We start from the raw sequence: 17,443 nt of genomic DNA, 5'->3' as shown, positions 1-17,443 counted from the left end.
CCATAACCCACTACATAACATAAATATGTGAACTGGAGTACAGCAGTAAGCCTAGAAGTGAGGTGTAATTGTAATAGAGTGTTGAAGTCCCCAATAAAACACAAGGACCCCAGAGAGTGTACGTGCACATTAATCATGGATACCAGGCAGATATATAAGATGGAATGAATAAGAAATCAATACCAAAAAGGAAATATAATGCAAAGTGTAATGTAAGCAATGCTAAGCATTGCACAGGCCAGCATAGGAGGTGAAAGCAATGTGGAGACCAGCTAACTCAATGTGCCCAGTGGTATACCCTTTTAAACAATGCCAGCCTTAGGTAAGCAGGTTTGCCCATAGCTTAGCCATTTCAAAACTTGACAATCACAGAAAAGTGTGGAAAATCAACCCTACTTAAACCCAAGAGGCGGGAATACATCTCATAGCTGGTTGTAGCTTCCCCTTGCAGGCACTATGGCAGTAAGGGGAGAAGGTGTGCACTTTCAGGCGCAGCACTGTTGCATCAAGGAGTCCAAGGTCATGGCAGGACTCCTTGTCAAAGATCATGATCAGAGACTGCTGCAGGGCCAGTACCAGGGCTCCCAATATAAGATGGAGGCCTGGGACCATCTTGACCATGACCTCACTAGTGCCACTGGCATACCCTGAACTGGTGAGCAGGTCAGGCACCACTATGCCGCCCTGAAGTGGCGTAAGGAGGACCTCTTGGAGGAGTGGCTTTAAGAGGCTAGAGCTGCAGGGGATGTTCCAGCCATGTGTAAGTATCACCCCAAGTATGTGTGTAATAATTGCCAGCTCAGGTATATCATGGATAGGTATGGCTAAATATTCCTCTTATGTCCCCCACAGCTGCAATGGAGCGGACTGCGAACCAGGAGGCCCACATCTGTCGCCTGGCGAGGTTGTGACGTGAGGCAGGTCAGTAATACTCATGCATTTAGTGTCATAGGAAATAAAACTAAAAGTAGTAGTAAATTAATTGCCTGTATAAAACCTGTATTGTTCAAGGCAAGTACTGCATACACTAGAGAGTATGTCAGGAAGAGTCTCATATTGTTTGTATGTCAATAAAAGTGTAATATCCTGACAAAACAGGTCTAACAGCTGGACTGCATGTGTATATTCTGGTATCATATGGTAATGTAGATTTGCAATCATGTAATAGTACTTTTGTATTAAGTACTGTTACCCACACCGTGCACCATAAATTGAATGTGTAGGAATGCCTGTATATGACAGGTGTAATCCCCAGAGGCCATTTAGTACAACTGAGAGACACATAGACAGTAAACAGAGAAAATGCAAACAACAGAAGCTAAATAGCACATGCAACTGAGATGTGAACTGTTGTTTTTTTTTAACACACACAGCCACGGTTCGAATCCTACCAGTGGTAGTAGTCTGCATACAGAATCATACCCCACAACTGTACAGATATGTCCAGAATATCTATTAAAGTGGCCCATATCTATTGTCTATCAATCTGTTCCCCTAAGAAATCAGTGGGATGATCCCAGACATATAGGCAGCAAACAGGAAATACAACTGATTGACACACATATATGAGAACAAACCTGGCACACTAGCAACTCCCCAATACCTTATGTGACTAAGAAACCACGTATGTCCCATTTACACCCCAACTTGTTAAGCTGTGGTCAGAGTGTGTACAGTAACAGAGTGAGATGTATGTGCATAATAGTAATGTGGAACCTGGTACTGTGTGTGGGAACATTCAGGTAGTGCTAATAAACATTCCTCCCACAGGTCTGTCAGATACCAACACCGTGCCCAGAAATACAAGAATGATATGCAGTTGCTCTGAATAATGAGGTATTACACATCACTGTTGCTCACACTGTCCTACAACATATAACTGTCTAGGAAATCTGTATAAGAGTGTTGTAATACAAGGTCAGAATACAAAAGCACAGGGGATTAATAAAACAGAAAGCAGATAGGAGATATACAGCAATACCTATATAGCAGACACAACTGTGATGGACAGTGTTTAAGTTGTAGCAGGCACAGCCATCGTCTGAATCCTGAGAGTGGAATTAGGCTGCATACAGAATCATAATCCACAACTGTACAGATGAGGCTAGAATGTCCAGTAAATGGGCCCATATCTGCTGCCTGTCCCCCTGGTAAGTCTGTAGGATAATCCCAGATGTTTAGCCAGCAAACAGGGAATACAAGTGCTTGTCAGACATCTATGAGAACACACCTGTCACTGTAGCAACCCCCGAAACTGTTAGGAGAGTAATATTTCAAGTATGTCCTATCTACACTCCCATGTTGTCAAGCTGTGACCAGAGTGTGTACAGTAACAAAGTGAGATGTATGTGCACAATACTAATGTGTAATCTGAAACTTTGTGTGGCAACAGTCAGGTAGTGTTAACAAACATTGCTCCCACAGGTATGTTGGATATGAACACTGTGCTGAGAAATACAGACCATTATAACCTGTACTGGTACTGTTCAATCTGGTATTGCAGGGAATTGAGTGTTGCAGTTTCTCTGAATAAAGCATCACTGGTCACTGTCACCCACACTGTGCTACATAATATGACTGTGTAGGAAAGCATGTATATGTGTGTGTCAGGTCACTAAAGGTGGAAGAGGGCAATATTCGAGATCCCGGCACATCAGCATGTGGTCAACACATGGCCAGAATCTGTGCAGAAAGAGTTAGATAGCTATGTGCACATCAACCCGGAATCTGGGAGTATGTGTAGAAACAGTTAGTTAGTGTTAACAAATATTCCCTCTACAGGTATACCAGGTAAGAGGTGTATACTGCAGGTAAAAGCGGTTCATGGGTAACGATGACGACAGCCATATCACTGTCCAAACTAAGCTATAGAGTAGTGTAGTAAGACTTGTAAGGTACAGATAAAAGCACTGACTAGGAAAGTAATGTGGACTACAAGAATATACTAGTTGATCTGAAGTTGTTAATCTTCTTCCTATTCATCACTGATGGGTTCGGTTCTGAGTCGGCCTTATACCAAGCTTGCATGCACCAAAAACTTTTGAGCTAAGCTGCTACCTACAATGCCCTTTGCTCAGTTACCTCAGATCTCATTTGCGGCACAGCTATATAGCAGCGTTTCACCGAGCTCTCCAGCTAAGTGATTTTTTTTCTGATACATTTACAAGTTTTTGTAAAGTTTTTTTCCTGTTTATAGTCTGTTCTTGATATCTATATTGTTTCAGCTCTACCCACAGGTATCTTTCTTACCATTGTTGGTATTTTCTAACTTTCCACCCTTGTGGTATCTTGTTACCATTGTTGGTATTTCCTCTCTTTCTTCTTCATTTCCTCCACTTTCCTCACTCTTTCCCATTTGCGTGAGAGTGTGTTCTGGGATGTCTGAAAAGAAGGGAACTACGAGTTTAAATACTGCTCTTTTTGCAGTGGCGAACTGCTGAACAGTGACCTCCATGAAGAGTGTGTGTACTGTTTGGGGGTTTTGCATTTGTTGGGGAACCCCCCATGTGACATTTGTGCAAGCTTCAGTCAGCAGACGCTGAATGAACGTCGTAACAAACTGATTTTGAAGGGCCTGCTGGCTTCGCCTTTTTCAGACGCTATTTCTGCAATGGAGGTTTCATCCCCTCCTTCTGTGGACAAGAAATGTTCTCACTCGGACCCCTCTTCACCGGTTAGTGACAGAGGTAAAATTCATAAACACAAGGCCCATAAGTCCTCCTCAGAGCACCATTCTACATCGGCTCCGAGCTTGGCTCCAGTGAAGCTTACCGAGGTCATCTCATCGGAGCCCACCCCGGCACTGAAGACTACAGTGCAGTCTACTACCTCGGTTCTGATCAGCTTATCTGTTTCTGTCTCAGCACCGACATCACCCATTTCTGCTCCGATATCAGTTCCAACAACTACCTCTGAACCATTTTTGTCATCCACCCCTGTTGTAACCTCGGCTCCAAGCCTGTTCATGGCTCCATCCATACCGTTGTTGCTGGTTTCGAAATTGGAATCGTTGGTGCCGTTCTGTGATACACCATGGACCCAATATTCAGCGACTGTGGACCTGTTTGCCGGACAAGCCTGCAGCCCCTTTTTGGACCAGCCTGATTCCCCCTCAGGGGCATTGGTGAGATCCACCAGGAGCCTTTCCGAATTGGATGTGGTGCACCTTTTTGACCAGCTGCTGACCGCCAGGGGAATTTCAAATCTGCCTAGACCCTATCCCATTCCAGGCTTTGGGTCTATTACTCCAGCAACCCCTACTTATTCTCCTCCCTTGCATCCCTCGGTTCCAAGGCTCATTTATCCAACTCTTTCTAGAGGACTCCCTTCCTCAGTGCCGACAATGACACTGTCTGAGGCCTTGAGACCCCTTTGGGTGTCGGTTCTGTCAGAACACACCCTTCCTCAATCTCATGCTTGGAGAGTGGAACCTCCGGTCTCAGTTCCGACGGTATTGTTGGTCCCAACTTTGGATCCGAGGGTGACTACCGCTCTGAGTCTGCTTCAGGCTCCATCCCGGGGGTGGACCGTCTGGAGCGGGGTGTGACCCTGGTTCCCATTTTGTCTTCTTCGGTTCCTGGCTCCCACTCCTCCTTCAGGCGGGCCCACTTTCCAGGTGATGGAGAGGGTGCTTGCTTTTAGCAATCCTCCTCTGTTGGTTTTTCCCCCAGTTCCTTCTGAGCTGCAGCTGTCAAAGGCCACCCCCCAGGACTCCGAGAGCACAAGGCCCAGGAAACCCCTATCCAGGGTATTTCCCTTTCTGAGTCTTCTGTGGATGATCCCACTGAAGAACCCCCAAGGAAACGGGTGTGTAAGAGGAAACACATGGACTTCCCAGAGGAGTCCTTCATGGAAGATACAGACTACGATGATGGGGAAGGTTCCCCACAGTCACCCCTGATGTCTCCTTCAGAGACATCGTGGAGACCTTGAAATGGAGGGGTGACTGGAAGTCCTCTAACTTTTCCTTGGAGGAATCCATATTCCTGCAGGCTTTTCACTCTCAGCCCTCTACTTCTTGGGTGACCACCCCCCGCTGATGAGTTGGTTATTGTGCAACGGGCATGGAAGAACCCTGACTCCATTGAGGCCATTCCCAGGAGATCAGATAAGGTACTCTCCCCTCCAGAGGATCAAACCCATGAGTCTAGAGGTTTACCAGTGGACGCTATGGTGGTGGCAGTGGCAGCCACGAAACGGGACCTTGCAGATGAGGTTCCCGCTGTTCACCCACCCAACAGAGAATCCCAGGCAGTGGACAAGTTAGGGAAGTGAGGTTTTGCATCAGCGACCTTTAGGTCTCTGAACTTTTTGGCACATTTTATGAGGCTCCAGAGAGATCTTATCTCTGAACTGTGTGGAACCCTCGCCGGCCAAGTATCGGAAGGACCATGAGATAAAGTTGCTTCCCAACTTGTCACCCTAGAATCAATATCTAATTCATCCATGAGGTTGCTGTCATATGCAACCGAAGGATCAGCTAGAGCTACGGGTGCAGGTGTAGTCATGAGAAGCCATGCCTGGTTGCGCATTTGTGACCTCGCGGACTCCTTCAAGTTTTCCTTTCTAAATGCCCCTATCAAGCCATTAGCTCTGTTTGGTGCTAAGGTCAAGGATACATTAGCCAGGTGCAAGCAAGACAGGAAGACCTTGTCTGCTGTTGGCTTATGCTTTTCCAAACCTCAGCGTTCCTGCTCCAGGAATCAGAGGAGCGGGAAGGTGTGGCACAAGAAGTCTCAAGGTCCTTTCTGAGATGCGCGTGGTGAGGACACCTTCAGAGGCAGAGGGGGTTCCAATAATGGAAGGCATCCCTTTCAGGGCAGAGGGGGTCCCCGGAACCAGAGCTCCAGAGATTCTTTCTCGGGTAGACCATGTCAATATTCCTGTTGTGCTGCCCGATTGCTTTCCTCTGGAAGCAGTCGGGGAGTGTTTTTCTCTGCACCAAGCTGCCTGGCTCTCCATTACAAATGATCAGTGGGTGCAGAGAATCATTACCAGAGGCTACCATATTCCCCTAATAGCTTGTCCAAGAACCCCCAAAATCCCTTCCCGCTGTTCCACCTGGTCAAAGGGAGGAGGCAGCTTCCGAAATACGAAAGCTATGTCAAAGATGAGCCATCCAACAGGTCCCCCCAGATCAGTGTAGATCAGGGTTCTACTCAAGACTCTTTTTGGTGCCAAAGAAAACAGGTGACTAGAGGACCATTTTGGATCTCAGCCAACTACACAATCGGCAGTTCAGACCAAATTCTGCATGGTCACGATTCAAACCATCCTCCCTTTTCTGTGGGAGGGTGTGTGGATGTGCTCATTAGATCTCCGGGATGCGTATTACCATATCAACATGGACAAGAGCTCCAGGAGCCTCCTTCGCTTCTGGTTGGGAGTCAATCACTACCAGTTCAGAGCCCTGCCTTTCGGTCTCTCAACGGCCTCCAGAGTGTTCAAGAAATGCTTTGCAGTGGTAACAGCTCATCTGAGACTGCAGGGATTACAGGTGTTTCCGTACCTAGATGATTGGCTCCTCTCCACCCCCACCAAGCGTCTTCTAGTCAGGGCCCTCTGCTACACCCTGATTCTAGTGGAGTCACTAGGCATCCCCATACACTGGGAGAAATCCAACCTTCAACCCTCACAACAACTGGAATTCATAGGGGCAATATTCAACATCCAGACAAGCCTGATCTCACTTCCTCTCCACAGGCTTCAGAGACTAAGGGCACAAGTTCAAGTGATACTCTGTCGAAGAAAGGTGTCTGCAAGTGAATCCCTCCAAGCCTTGGGATCTATGGCTGCAGCCATCACTATAGTTCCCTTAGCCAGACTACACATGAGATTACTACAATGGCTCCTTCAGGCTCAGTGGATACCCAATCTTCACTCCTTGAGCTCACAGATTCTCATCACCAACACTTGCAAACTAGATCTCCTCTGGTGAATGAGTACGGACGAAAATCTTTGATGTCGCCCCTTCCAGTCTCCCCAGCCCAGTGCCATGGTGACCACGGATGTTTCCCTGATGGGGTGGGGGGCCACTTCCAGCGAAAGTCAGTCCAAGTCACATGGTCCGATGTAAAGGTCAACTTGCATATCAGTGTCCTGAAGTTAAGAGCAGTGCTATTGGCGTTGCAAGCTTTTCATCTGCTCCTTCCACCCTGAACGATTGCTGTCCAATTGGACAACATGTCCATGGTCTGGTACATAAACAAACAGGGAGGGACCAAATCTTACCCCCTATGTCACGAAGCCATGAGAATCTAGCAGTGGGTGATAGCTTTCAACTGCTTTCTGATAGCAAAGCATATCCTGGGGACCTCCAACATGATTGTGGACAGGCTGAGCAGATGCGTTCTTTCCCCTCATGAGTGGTCTCTCAACCCGAGTATGGTGGCAGAAATTTTCAGCCATCGGGGCCAGCCATGCTGCAACCTTTTCGCCTCTGCCTCAAACACAAAGTGCAGCAGCTACTTTGCCCTCTTTCCTCCTCTCTGGTAGTCACCGAGAGATGCTTTGATCCACATTTGGCCCACAGGTCTCATTTATGCTTATCCTCTGATTCCTCTAATTCCCCTTGTTCTAAGGAAAGCTATGCGGTTGAGAAGCAAAGTGATCCTCATTGCTCCCATTCTGGCCAAGTAAAGTGGTTTCCCTTCCTTCGACCTCATCTCTTACAACCTCCTTGGATCCTAGACACTCGTCAGGACCTCATATCTCACTCACAAGGGCTGACTCCCCTGAATCCATCCACTCTCAAGCTGATAGCTTGGTTTCTCCACTTCCGTTAGTTGCCAGGCAGGAAACCCTCTCCTCACCTGTCTGTGATATTATCTTGGCTTCTCATAAACCATCCAACAGGAAACTTTACAAGGACAAATGGAAAAGATTCTGTATTTGGTCATGTAATCAGAAGCTAGACCCATTCTCAGTCCCCGTAGGCACTATTCTTCATTATCTGGCTGAACTGTTTGACAATGGGGCCTCAGCTTCCACCACTTGAGTCTATCTAGCAGCTGTTTCCAACTTCCATAATGGGTCTGATGGAGTGCCACTTATTTCCTCTCACCTTTGCAAGACCTTCCTCAAGGGTATTTTCCACAGCTGGTCTTCCATTAGACAGCTGGTGGAGGCATGGAATCTGTCCTGGGTTCTGCAGTCTCTTTCTCTGCCCCCTTTTGAGCCAGCTGCGACATGTGATCTAAAATTCCTGTCATGGAAATCTTTATTTCTGGTGGCTATAACCTCAGCCAGAAGAATTTCTAAATTACAAGCATTATGTATCAAGAGCCCTTATCTGCTCTTTCATAAGGACAGAGTATCATTTCGTACTAACCCATCTTTTCTCCCCAAAGTGGTTTCTGATTTTTCGATTAGCCAGTCCATTAAGCTCCCTGTGTTCTTCCTAAATTACTCTAACAAGGGAGACTACTGCCTACATTCCTTGGATGTTCATAGACAATTACGTTTCTATCTGGACAGAACTAAATGCTTTCGCAAGTCTGACCAGCTTTTCATTTCCTTTGCGGGTCCTAGAATGGGAGGTGCAGTATTGAAAGTTACTTTGTCTAAATGGCTCAGGGATTGCATTACCTTTGTATATTCACTTACGGAGGGATCTAAGCCTGGCCAAAGCTCACTCAACTAGGGCTATTGAAGCATCTGTTGCCTTCCACTTTAGGGCCTCCATGGATGACATTTGTGCAGCTGCCATTTGGGCTAAGCCCCACACTTTTATCAAGCATTATAAATTGGATCTGATTTCCAGGGGAAGAGCGGCCTTTGGTTCAATGGTTGTCAGGAATGTTCTTCCATAAGGACCACCCAGATTCTCCAAGTAGCTGGGGACTCAGTCCCATCAGTGATGAATAGGAAGAAGATTAACAACTTCAGATAAAGAAGTTATGTCTTACCATAACATTCCATCTGAGTTGTTGATCTTCTTCCAGTCATCACACCCTTCCTCCGACCCCCTCCTAAGGTTCCTGTGGATCTTCTGGGTCTTTGTGGTGTATTAGGGTTTCTGCACAGAGATGGCCTCTGACTTATTTCTTCTTCTATATGTTGCATGCAAACTCGATCTGAGGTAACTGAGCAAAGGGCATTGTGGGTAGCAGCTTAGCTCGAGAGTTTTTGGTGCATGCAAGCTTGGTATAAGGCCGACTTGGTTCCGGGGGCTCGGAACCGAACCCATCAGTGATGACTGGAAGAAGATCAACAACTCAGATGGAACATTATGGTAAGACATAACTTCTTTTTAATTGACATCTTTCTCTCCCCCCCACCATATCTCCAACAATAATCAACATACCCACCCCAACTGGTATGTACTGACACCTATGTTCTGATAATGTCCAATTGTTTGAAAATATTTTAATGGTTCCCATGCATGTGCTATATTGAATTATTCCAACACTGGTGGCATGGTACCATCAATGTACCTGCATGCTGTTCTTATTACCACTGTGGTCCCATATATGCATGTGCTCTGTTTGCTATGCAACTGTTCCGTATCTGGTGTCTGGGTTAATGGGAATATCTAAGCATGCTGTTATACCTAACCCTGGAATGTGTTGACTATTACTAACCCACATATGATGATGAAATCGAAACACTATAGCACGCTTGAGAAGGCCAGTCCCAGCGGACCCACCTGTCCCACCTCAGCTGGCCATGGCACTGGGCACAAGCATGCCCGGGGCCCAAACTGGGACCTCTTATCCATTGGTCCTGCACCACCTTTGGGTGGAACCACCTCAGGGGATGGGGCTCACCCTCCTGGGAGTGGGTGCGGACAGGCACCTGTCACCCATCTCCAGGTCAGGGTCGTGGTGCGTAGAGTGATCAGTCAGCAGTTTGGTGATTTTCTACACCAGCTGGAGGGCCATGTGTCATGATTAAAGAGTCAGCCTGGCTGTGCGAATCAGCCCTCAGTACAGCCACTTTCGGGGCTGTGAAGGTGCAGTGGTGACTGCCTATGGGTGGGGACCTCAGTCCCACTGTTACCACTAGGGGGCTTGTAGGCTTCTGATTTCCAAACACCCCTCCCCATCAAGGTGTTGACCCCCACATGTGTCATATACCACCACTGTATGCATCTTGTTTGTCTTGTCTGTTAACCTCCTCAACCTACCTCCCCAAATATACCTACTACCCCTTCCCAACATCCCACTCTCACTTGAAAAAAAAAGGTCAATCTGTTCCCACAAAAAAATCTCGCCACATACATAGCTGTCCATTTCATACATCATGTCCACTGGACACATGCCAATCCGGTCTAATTGGCATCACAATGTATTATTGTTGTCCTCACCCCCTTCCAGGGGTTTGAGCGTCCAAATCAACCTCCAATTTCAGTGTATATGCAGAGCTGTTGCTGTAGAAGAAATGGGAAGCTATGGACCTTTCCTGCACCCTTTCTGCACATCCCTGGCTATTTTCTTACTGTCTTTCCCTCTTTGTGCCCCTTTTGTCACCACTTTACTATCAACCCCCTTTTTTGTTTCTTTTAAAGAAATTAACGTGGGGGTAAGCGGGGGTAAGTACTTTTAAGCAGCAGTAAGTGGGTTTAAGCCTGTTTGCATGGGAGTGAGCTATGCCTACACAGGTTAAGCAGTTTAGAAGCTAACTGAGTATAAGAAACTGTAACCGGAAGTTAGCAGTGCTTACCTCTGTGCAAACCCGCTTACAACTGCTTTAAAGTGCCTTAATCACTCTGTATCCAACAGCCCATGTTCTGCCCAGCAACAAAATAAACATCCACTGCAAGGCTCGAACGCAGGACCTTGCAATCCATAGCCAAAGTGATGTACCACTAAGCCATGTCAGATATACATAACCCTGATGTTTCCAAAAGCATATCATCGAGCCCAGTCATTCAACAGTACAGACAAGGTATTCCAACATTTAGATGTATGTGTGTATGTAAATATATTAATATCTCAACAGCTACAACATATCTATATATGTAGATATATATATATATATATATATATATATATATATATATATATATATGTTGTTGTCTTTCGGCTTTTCCTGGTTAGGGGTCGCCACAGCGGAACTCCAGTCCGCTAATGATTGGCAGTAGATGTTCACGAATGCCAAGGTGCCAGCTCAATGTTCAACCTTCAACAAAGGCACGCCCATTTACGCATGTCTTTCGAACACCCACCCAACCGCAGGGAGGACATGCAGACTCCACATAGAAGGCACTCCCTGCACTCCAGCCAAGAATCGAATGGGAGAACCTGTTGCTGTGAGGCAACAATGCTACTGCTGCACCACCGCGGAATCCACCATATATATATATATATATATATATATATATATATATATATATATATATATATATACATGCAAATGCCTACATCTATAGATATATATGTCTACACCTATATGTCTAAATAAACACAGCAAGTTAGATATATGCAAGCAGATATATATCTATGTAGGTATATACATATACGGACATACTTTTATTTATATATATATATATATATATATATATATATATATATATATATATATATATATATATATATATATATATATATATATATATATATATAAAGACATATATATATATATATATATATATATATATACATATATACATAGATAAAAGCATAGATATATATATATATCTATATATGGACATACTTCTGTAGATAACAATGGGAAAATAACTAAGAAATATATGCCCACATGCACCGTTAATGGGGTTGAGAGGCCCCAAACAATATACATCTTGTATGAATAGGTATACCCCCCCAGAGCCAAACATGTCTGCCCTGCAATACACTACCAAGTGTTGCAGATCCCATAACCAGGACCTGACATGACATGGGCATCCCTAGGATGCATATAAACAGACACATATATGCAGATACAGATATATATATATATATATATATATATATATATATATATATATCTATATGTATATATATATATATATATATATATATATATATATATATATATATATATACACATATACATGTATAGATATATATATGTAACTACACATACACATGCAGAGATATATACAGTAAGTTACATATGTAGTACGTGCACCCAATATAGAACAGACACTACTCGTACAGTGAAGAAAAAAACAAAAATGGAAGGCAGTAAAGGTCCGTGTTCCAAAATAAGTTGCAAAACAAGTAAAAATGTTCCACAGACCACCAGGCTAAAAACGTATATATATTTATTTAACCACAAAAGATGTTAGCACTTTCAGGTATAAAACCCTTCTTCAGACATAAAATGTTCACCAATACTTAGTACATTTATACAAAGTTGCATCAATCACAATACAAAATCAATAAAACAATTAATTAAAATCAGTTAAAGACAATTATTTGAAAACATATGGTCTACGCCTACTCAAAATGGGTTTTAAAGGCACCATAGCATTTAAACCTGGGTGCCTATTGGCACCCAACTCAATAATCCATCTAGTCTCACAGTATTCAGTGTAGCTTATTAAATTACCTTTTCTACCATCCCCATTTACCTGCTGTAACACTAAAAAAGAAAACTGATGTCCTAGATTCTTCTCTATATGTAGGGAAAGTGCATTTCTCTTGTCCTTTAATCTAACCGCTGACATGTGTCTTAAAATCCTATCTTTGAATCTACAATTTGTCTTCCCTACATAAAATGAGGGACAGCTATCACAGATAGCTAAATATACAATATTAGTAGTCAAACAAGTATCCCTAACTTTAAAAGTATATTCCTTGCCTGTTATTGGATGAACAAATTTGGAGCTCTTATTGATGAATCTACAAGCCTTACAGCACTGACATGGAAATGTTCCAATCTTATTATTATGGATGGATTCATTCACTTTAGTCTGTTTGTCATAGAGTAATTGTTTTAAATTCTTATTCTTCTTAAAGACAAACTATGGTTATTCACCCACTATGCCCTTTAATGTGTCGTCAGTCTGTAAAATTTTCCAATTACTTCTAATTACATTTTGTACCCATCTAATATCACTACTATAAGTCACATGTAATGGAACCTTACTCTTATTAACTATTTTCTTCTTTCTACTATTTCTATGTGTACGATTCTGAACACCTTTAGAAGAGAACCAGGGTGCTGCCTCTGTCTCTCTAACACCTAAAACCTCATTCATGGTGCTATCTACATCATTTTGTTTATAACCCCTAGCTATTAATCTGGTACTAAACAAATTCAGTTCATCTTGCAAAATATCATTGTCTGTGCAAAGCCTTGATAAACGTATAGTTTGTCCCTTAACTATGTTACAGAATACAAACCATGGATGCATACTATCCTTGGATAAAAGGCCATTCTTCCAACAGGGTTTCCTGTATACTTTAGAATGAATCATGCCCTCATCTCATTGCTCTAATAGTATATCTAGAAACTCCATCTTAGTATATGAATAATTGGCTGAAAACTTCAAAAAATCAGTTGATTGTTCAATATAATGAATGAACTGTATTAATATCCTTTCGGTTCCTGCCCACAACATAAAAATGTCGTCGACAAAACATACATAAAATGCCACATATTGTGACCACTGATTACAAGTATTAAAAATAGTTTCCTCTTCTCATAGGGCAAGGACTAAATTTGCGTATGAATTGGCACAGGGGGTGCCCATGGCCACTCCTCATTTCTGCCCAAAATACTGTCCATTAAACATAAAAACATTATTTCCTAATACTAATTCTAGAAGACAATTTGTATGAGTTCTTGTTGACTAATGGATTCTTCTCTAGATAATAACTTTCCAATAGCTTTAATGCCATACCCATTGGGTATGACAGTAAACAAATCCTTTACATCCAAGGTGACCATTAGATGTAGAGTATTAAGGTCATGTCCATCTACAAAACTATATAGGCTGGTTAAAAAGTGTGCACTATCCTTCAATATTCTAGGTACACAGCCAACAACATTTTTCAACTTGGATTCTATCCATATAGAACAGGGCTCAGTGATCCACCCCGTACTCGAAAGTATGGGTCTGATGGGTGGGTCCTGTGCATCTTTGTGTATCTTAGGCAATGCCTTAAAGATAGGTATAACTGGATAGTCAACAAAAACAAAATCAAATACTTCTTGCGTGATAATACCAGATTGCCTTAATTCACATAAAATATTTTTAACATGTAAAATTATATCATTAACCAAGTTAACATCAATCTTATCATAAGTAAAATTAGTAGAGAGCATAGATTCAATTTTATCTTTATAGTAAGCATAGCCCATTACCACAATTGCTCCCCCCCTTATCATATGGCTAAATTTGGATTGTCCTGTAATGATTTTAAATAAGATTTTTCTTCCTGTGTAAAATTATAAAAGCAATGGTTAGAATGATAGTCCGCTAAAGAGCGTTAACTGATCTCCACAAGTCTTGATAAAAATATCCACAGTAGAGTCATAGTTGGGCATGAATATACCAGGTTTCCTTAAACTATTACCCATTGAAACATTCATTTCCCTATCACCAAACATTTTCTTTAATTGTAAATTCCTACCAAATTGTTCCAGATCGATAATTAAATCTGTATAGTTATGTTTTGTAGCAGGAACAAAGTTAAGACCTTTACTTAACACACGTAATTGTGTGTCAGATAGTTCGACACTAGATAAATTAAACACCAAATTGTCAGTACCTGCAGTCATATTGAGGTTTTTCTCCATTTTCTTTCTTGACTGTTTGGTTTCTTCATGGAATCTTCCCCCTGCAGATCCAGTCATTTCTCTTTCTTCTTCCTCACAGGGACTGGCAACGGATGAAAAACCAACTGTGAATACAAGGTCTTCGGTCGTGCTCCTTGTTCCACTATGTCCTTCCTACCCTCCTGCCCCTCACAGGTTACTGTGACTTCACCTTTATCCACTGGAGAAAAATTCATGTCATTGCGAACAATGGCAATGCGTTGTGAATCGCTGATGGTCTCACCTGAGAACTCTCCTACATTGTTCACAATGTCAGCTTGTGCTGCTGACCCTTCCGATGTTGAAGCACTGTTCACTTCGACCATTGCTCATCCAACAACAGGCAAGGAATATACTTTTAGAGTTAGGGCTACTTGTTTAACTACTAATATTGTATATTTAGCTATCTGTGGTAGATGTCCCTCATTTTATGTAGGGAAGACAAATTGTAGATTCAAAGATAGGGTTTTAAGACACATCAGCGGTTAGATTAAAGGACAAGAGAAATGCACTTTCCCTGCATATAGAGAAGAATCTAGGACATCAATTTTCTTTTTTAGTGTTACAGCAGGTAAATGGTGATGGTAGAAAAGGTCATTTAATAATCTACACTGAATACTGTGAGACTAGATGGATTATTGAGTTGGGTGCCAATAGACACCCAGGTTTAAATGCTATGGTGCCTTTAAAACCCATTTTGAGTAGGCTAGACCATCATATGTTTTAAATTAATTGTCTTTAACTGATTTTAATTAATTGTTTTATTGATTTTGTATTGTGATTGGTGCAACTTTGTATAAATGTACTAAGTACTGGTGAACATTTTATGTCTGAAGAAGGTTTTTATACCTGAAAGCGCTAACATGTTTTGTGGTTAAATAAATATATCTACATTTATAGCCTGGTGGTCTGTGGAACATTTTTACTTGTTTTGCAACTATTTGTACAGTTACCACCTTACCAACTGGTGACTGTACGAGCCACCCATAGTAATGACATTCATTGCCTGCAACATATACCCATAGAGATATCAAAGGATATAACACCACACACAGGTGTGCATAAATGGGAAAGATTTATTTGTGTACTATTACAGTTGTATATGCCATGTCATATAGCTGTTTAGACATGGACATCCATATAAACTGAGTAATGCAACTGTGAAACAGTAATACTAATACAGTAGTCTGGAAAGTTTAACAAATGTTGCTGTCCAGGCCAAGGCCATCAAGTAGTACAATAGTAAAGACCGACTGGCCCAGAGGATACCAAATAATCAACAGTAAGTAATGCAGCTGTATAGTTCAGCAGCCTCTAGCTACACTGTGTAGACAATACCTGGGGGTACAGACCTCAGTTGACACAATGGGATGCAACTGTTACATAACAAGGCACAACTAACACCATCACAAGCACACTGACAAACAGGACAGTCTGTATGGCAGGTGGCAGTAGGTCTGTATTTAACCAAGGTGGATTGTATGGTAATGTACATCCATATACCCTAAGGCAGCTCAACCCTGATGGTCTTCAGGACTTTGGGCTTTCAGGATTCTGTAGTGCTCCCATATACATATCTGTATATATAGAAATATGTATACATATATATATATATATATATATATATATATATATATATACGTATATGTGTTGTTGTATCTTTCGGCTTTTCCCGATTAGGGGTCGCCACAGTGGAACTCCTGTCCGCTAATGATTGACAGTAGATTTTTACGTGCCAAGTTGCTGACCCTGATGCACAACCTTCAACGAAGGTACACCAATTCACGCATGTCTCCACACAGAAGACACTCTAGCTGAGAATCAAACAGGACAACGTCTTACTGTGAGGCAACAATGCTACCGTAGCACCACCACCGCAGTTATATATACATATATGTGTATATATAGATATATGTATATATAGCTATATATGTATGCACATCCTATGTGTACAGATATGCCTAGTTATTTTGGTATATATGTAGATATCAATAACTATATGTGCACACATATCTATTCTGATATATCTACTACTGTCAAAATATATGTGGATATCGATACATATATGTATCTCTATCTGTATATGTGTAGACATATGTTGCTCTATATATGTATATATCTGGGCATTTATTTGTATATCTATGTACAGATACATATCCATCTATGTATGTCGATATGTATATATGAATGTCTATATAGATATCTGGATAAGTATATGTACATATATCATCACCATATGTCCTGAACATGGAGAGTAGCCCTACCTCAGCCCCTGTAGACCCAACTTCGGAGTGCAAGAGGATGTCAGGTATGTATAGCAGGTATACTTGTAGAGCATTGCTACTGTCATAGGGATTGTCTTCACAGACATGGTAAGTGTTGGAGGTCACACCTGCTTATAACATATGCGCCATTGGCTACTGACAGACATCCTAAGGACATCATAGTACAGTACCACTGCTAGCACATAATGCTCCTGTGGACTACAGCAGAGATAATGGCCAATATATGTGGACAGTCTGACCAGAGGTATACACATAACCCCTTAGTGCAAGACATGTGGACCAATCCTGACAATGTGGATGTTAACAGCCATGTAAATGGGTATAATACATAACTACTGGTATACATTTGCCCACATAGGTTATGCATTCGCACATCTCTGTCTGTCTTGCCACATAATAACCGCTGGTAAGGGGGTGCCCTGGTCACATACCACCCACTAGATATTGAC

This window comes from Protopterus annectens, chromosome 2.part2 (assembly GCF_019279795.1).
Source record: "Protopterus annectens isolate FY-2018-M chromosome 2.part2, PAN1.0, whole genome shotgun sequence".
In the NCBI taxonomy this organism is placed as follows: Eukaryota; Metazoa; Chordata; order Ceratodontiformes; family Protopteridae; genus Protopterus; species Protopterus annectens.
The sequence above is the reverse complement of the archived record's forward strand: the minus strand, read 5'-3'. Positions refer to the sequence as shown.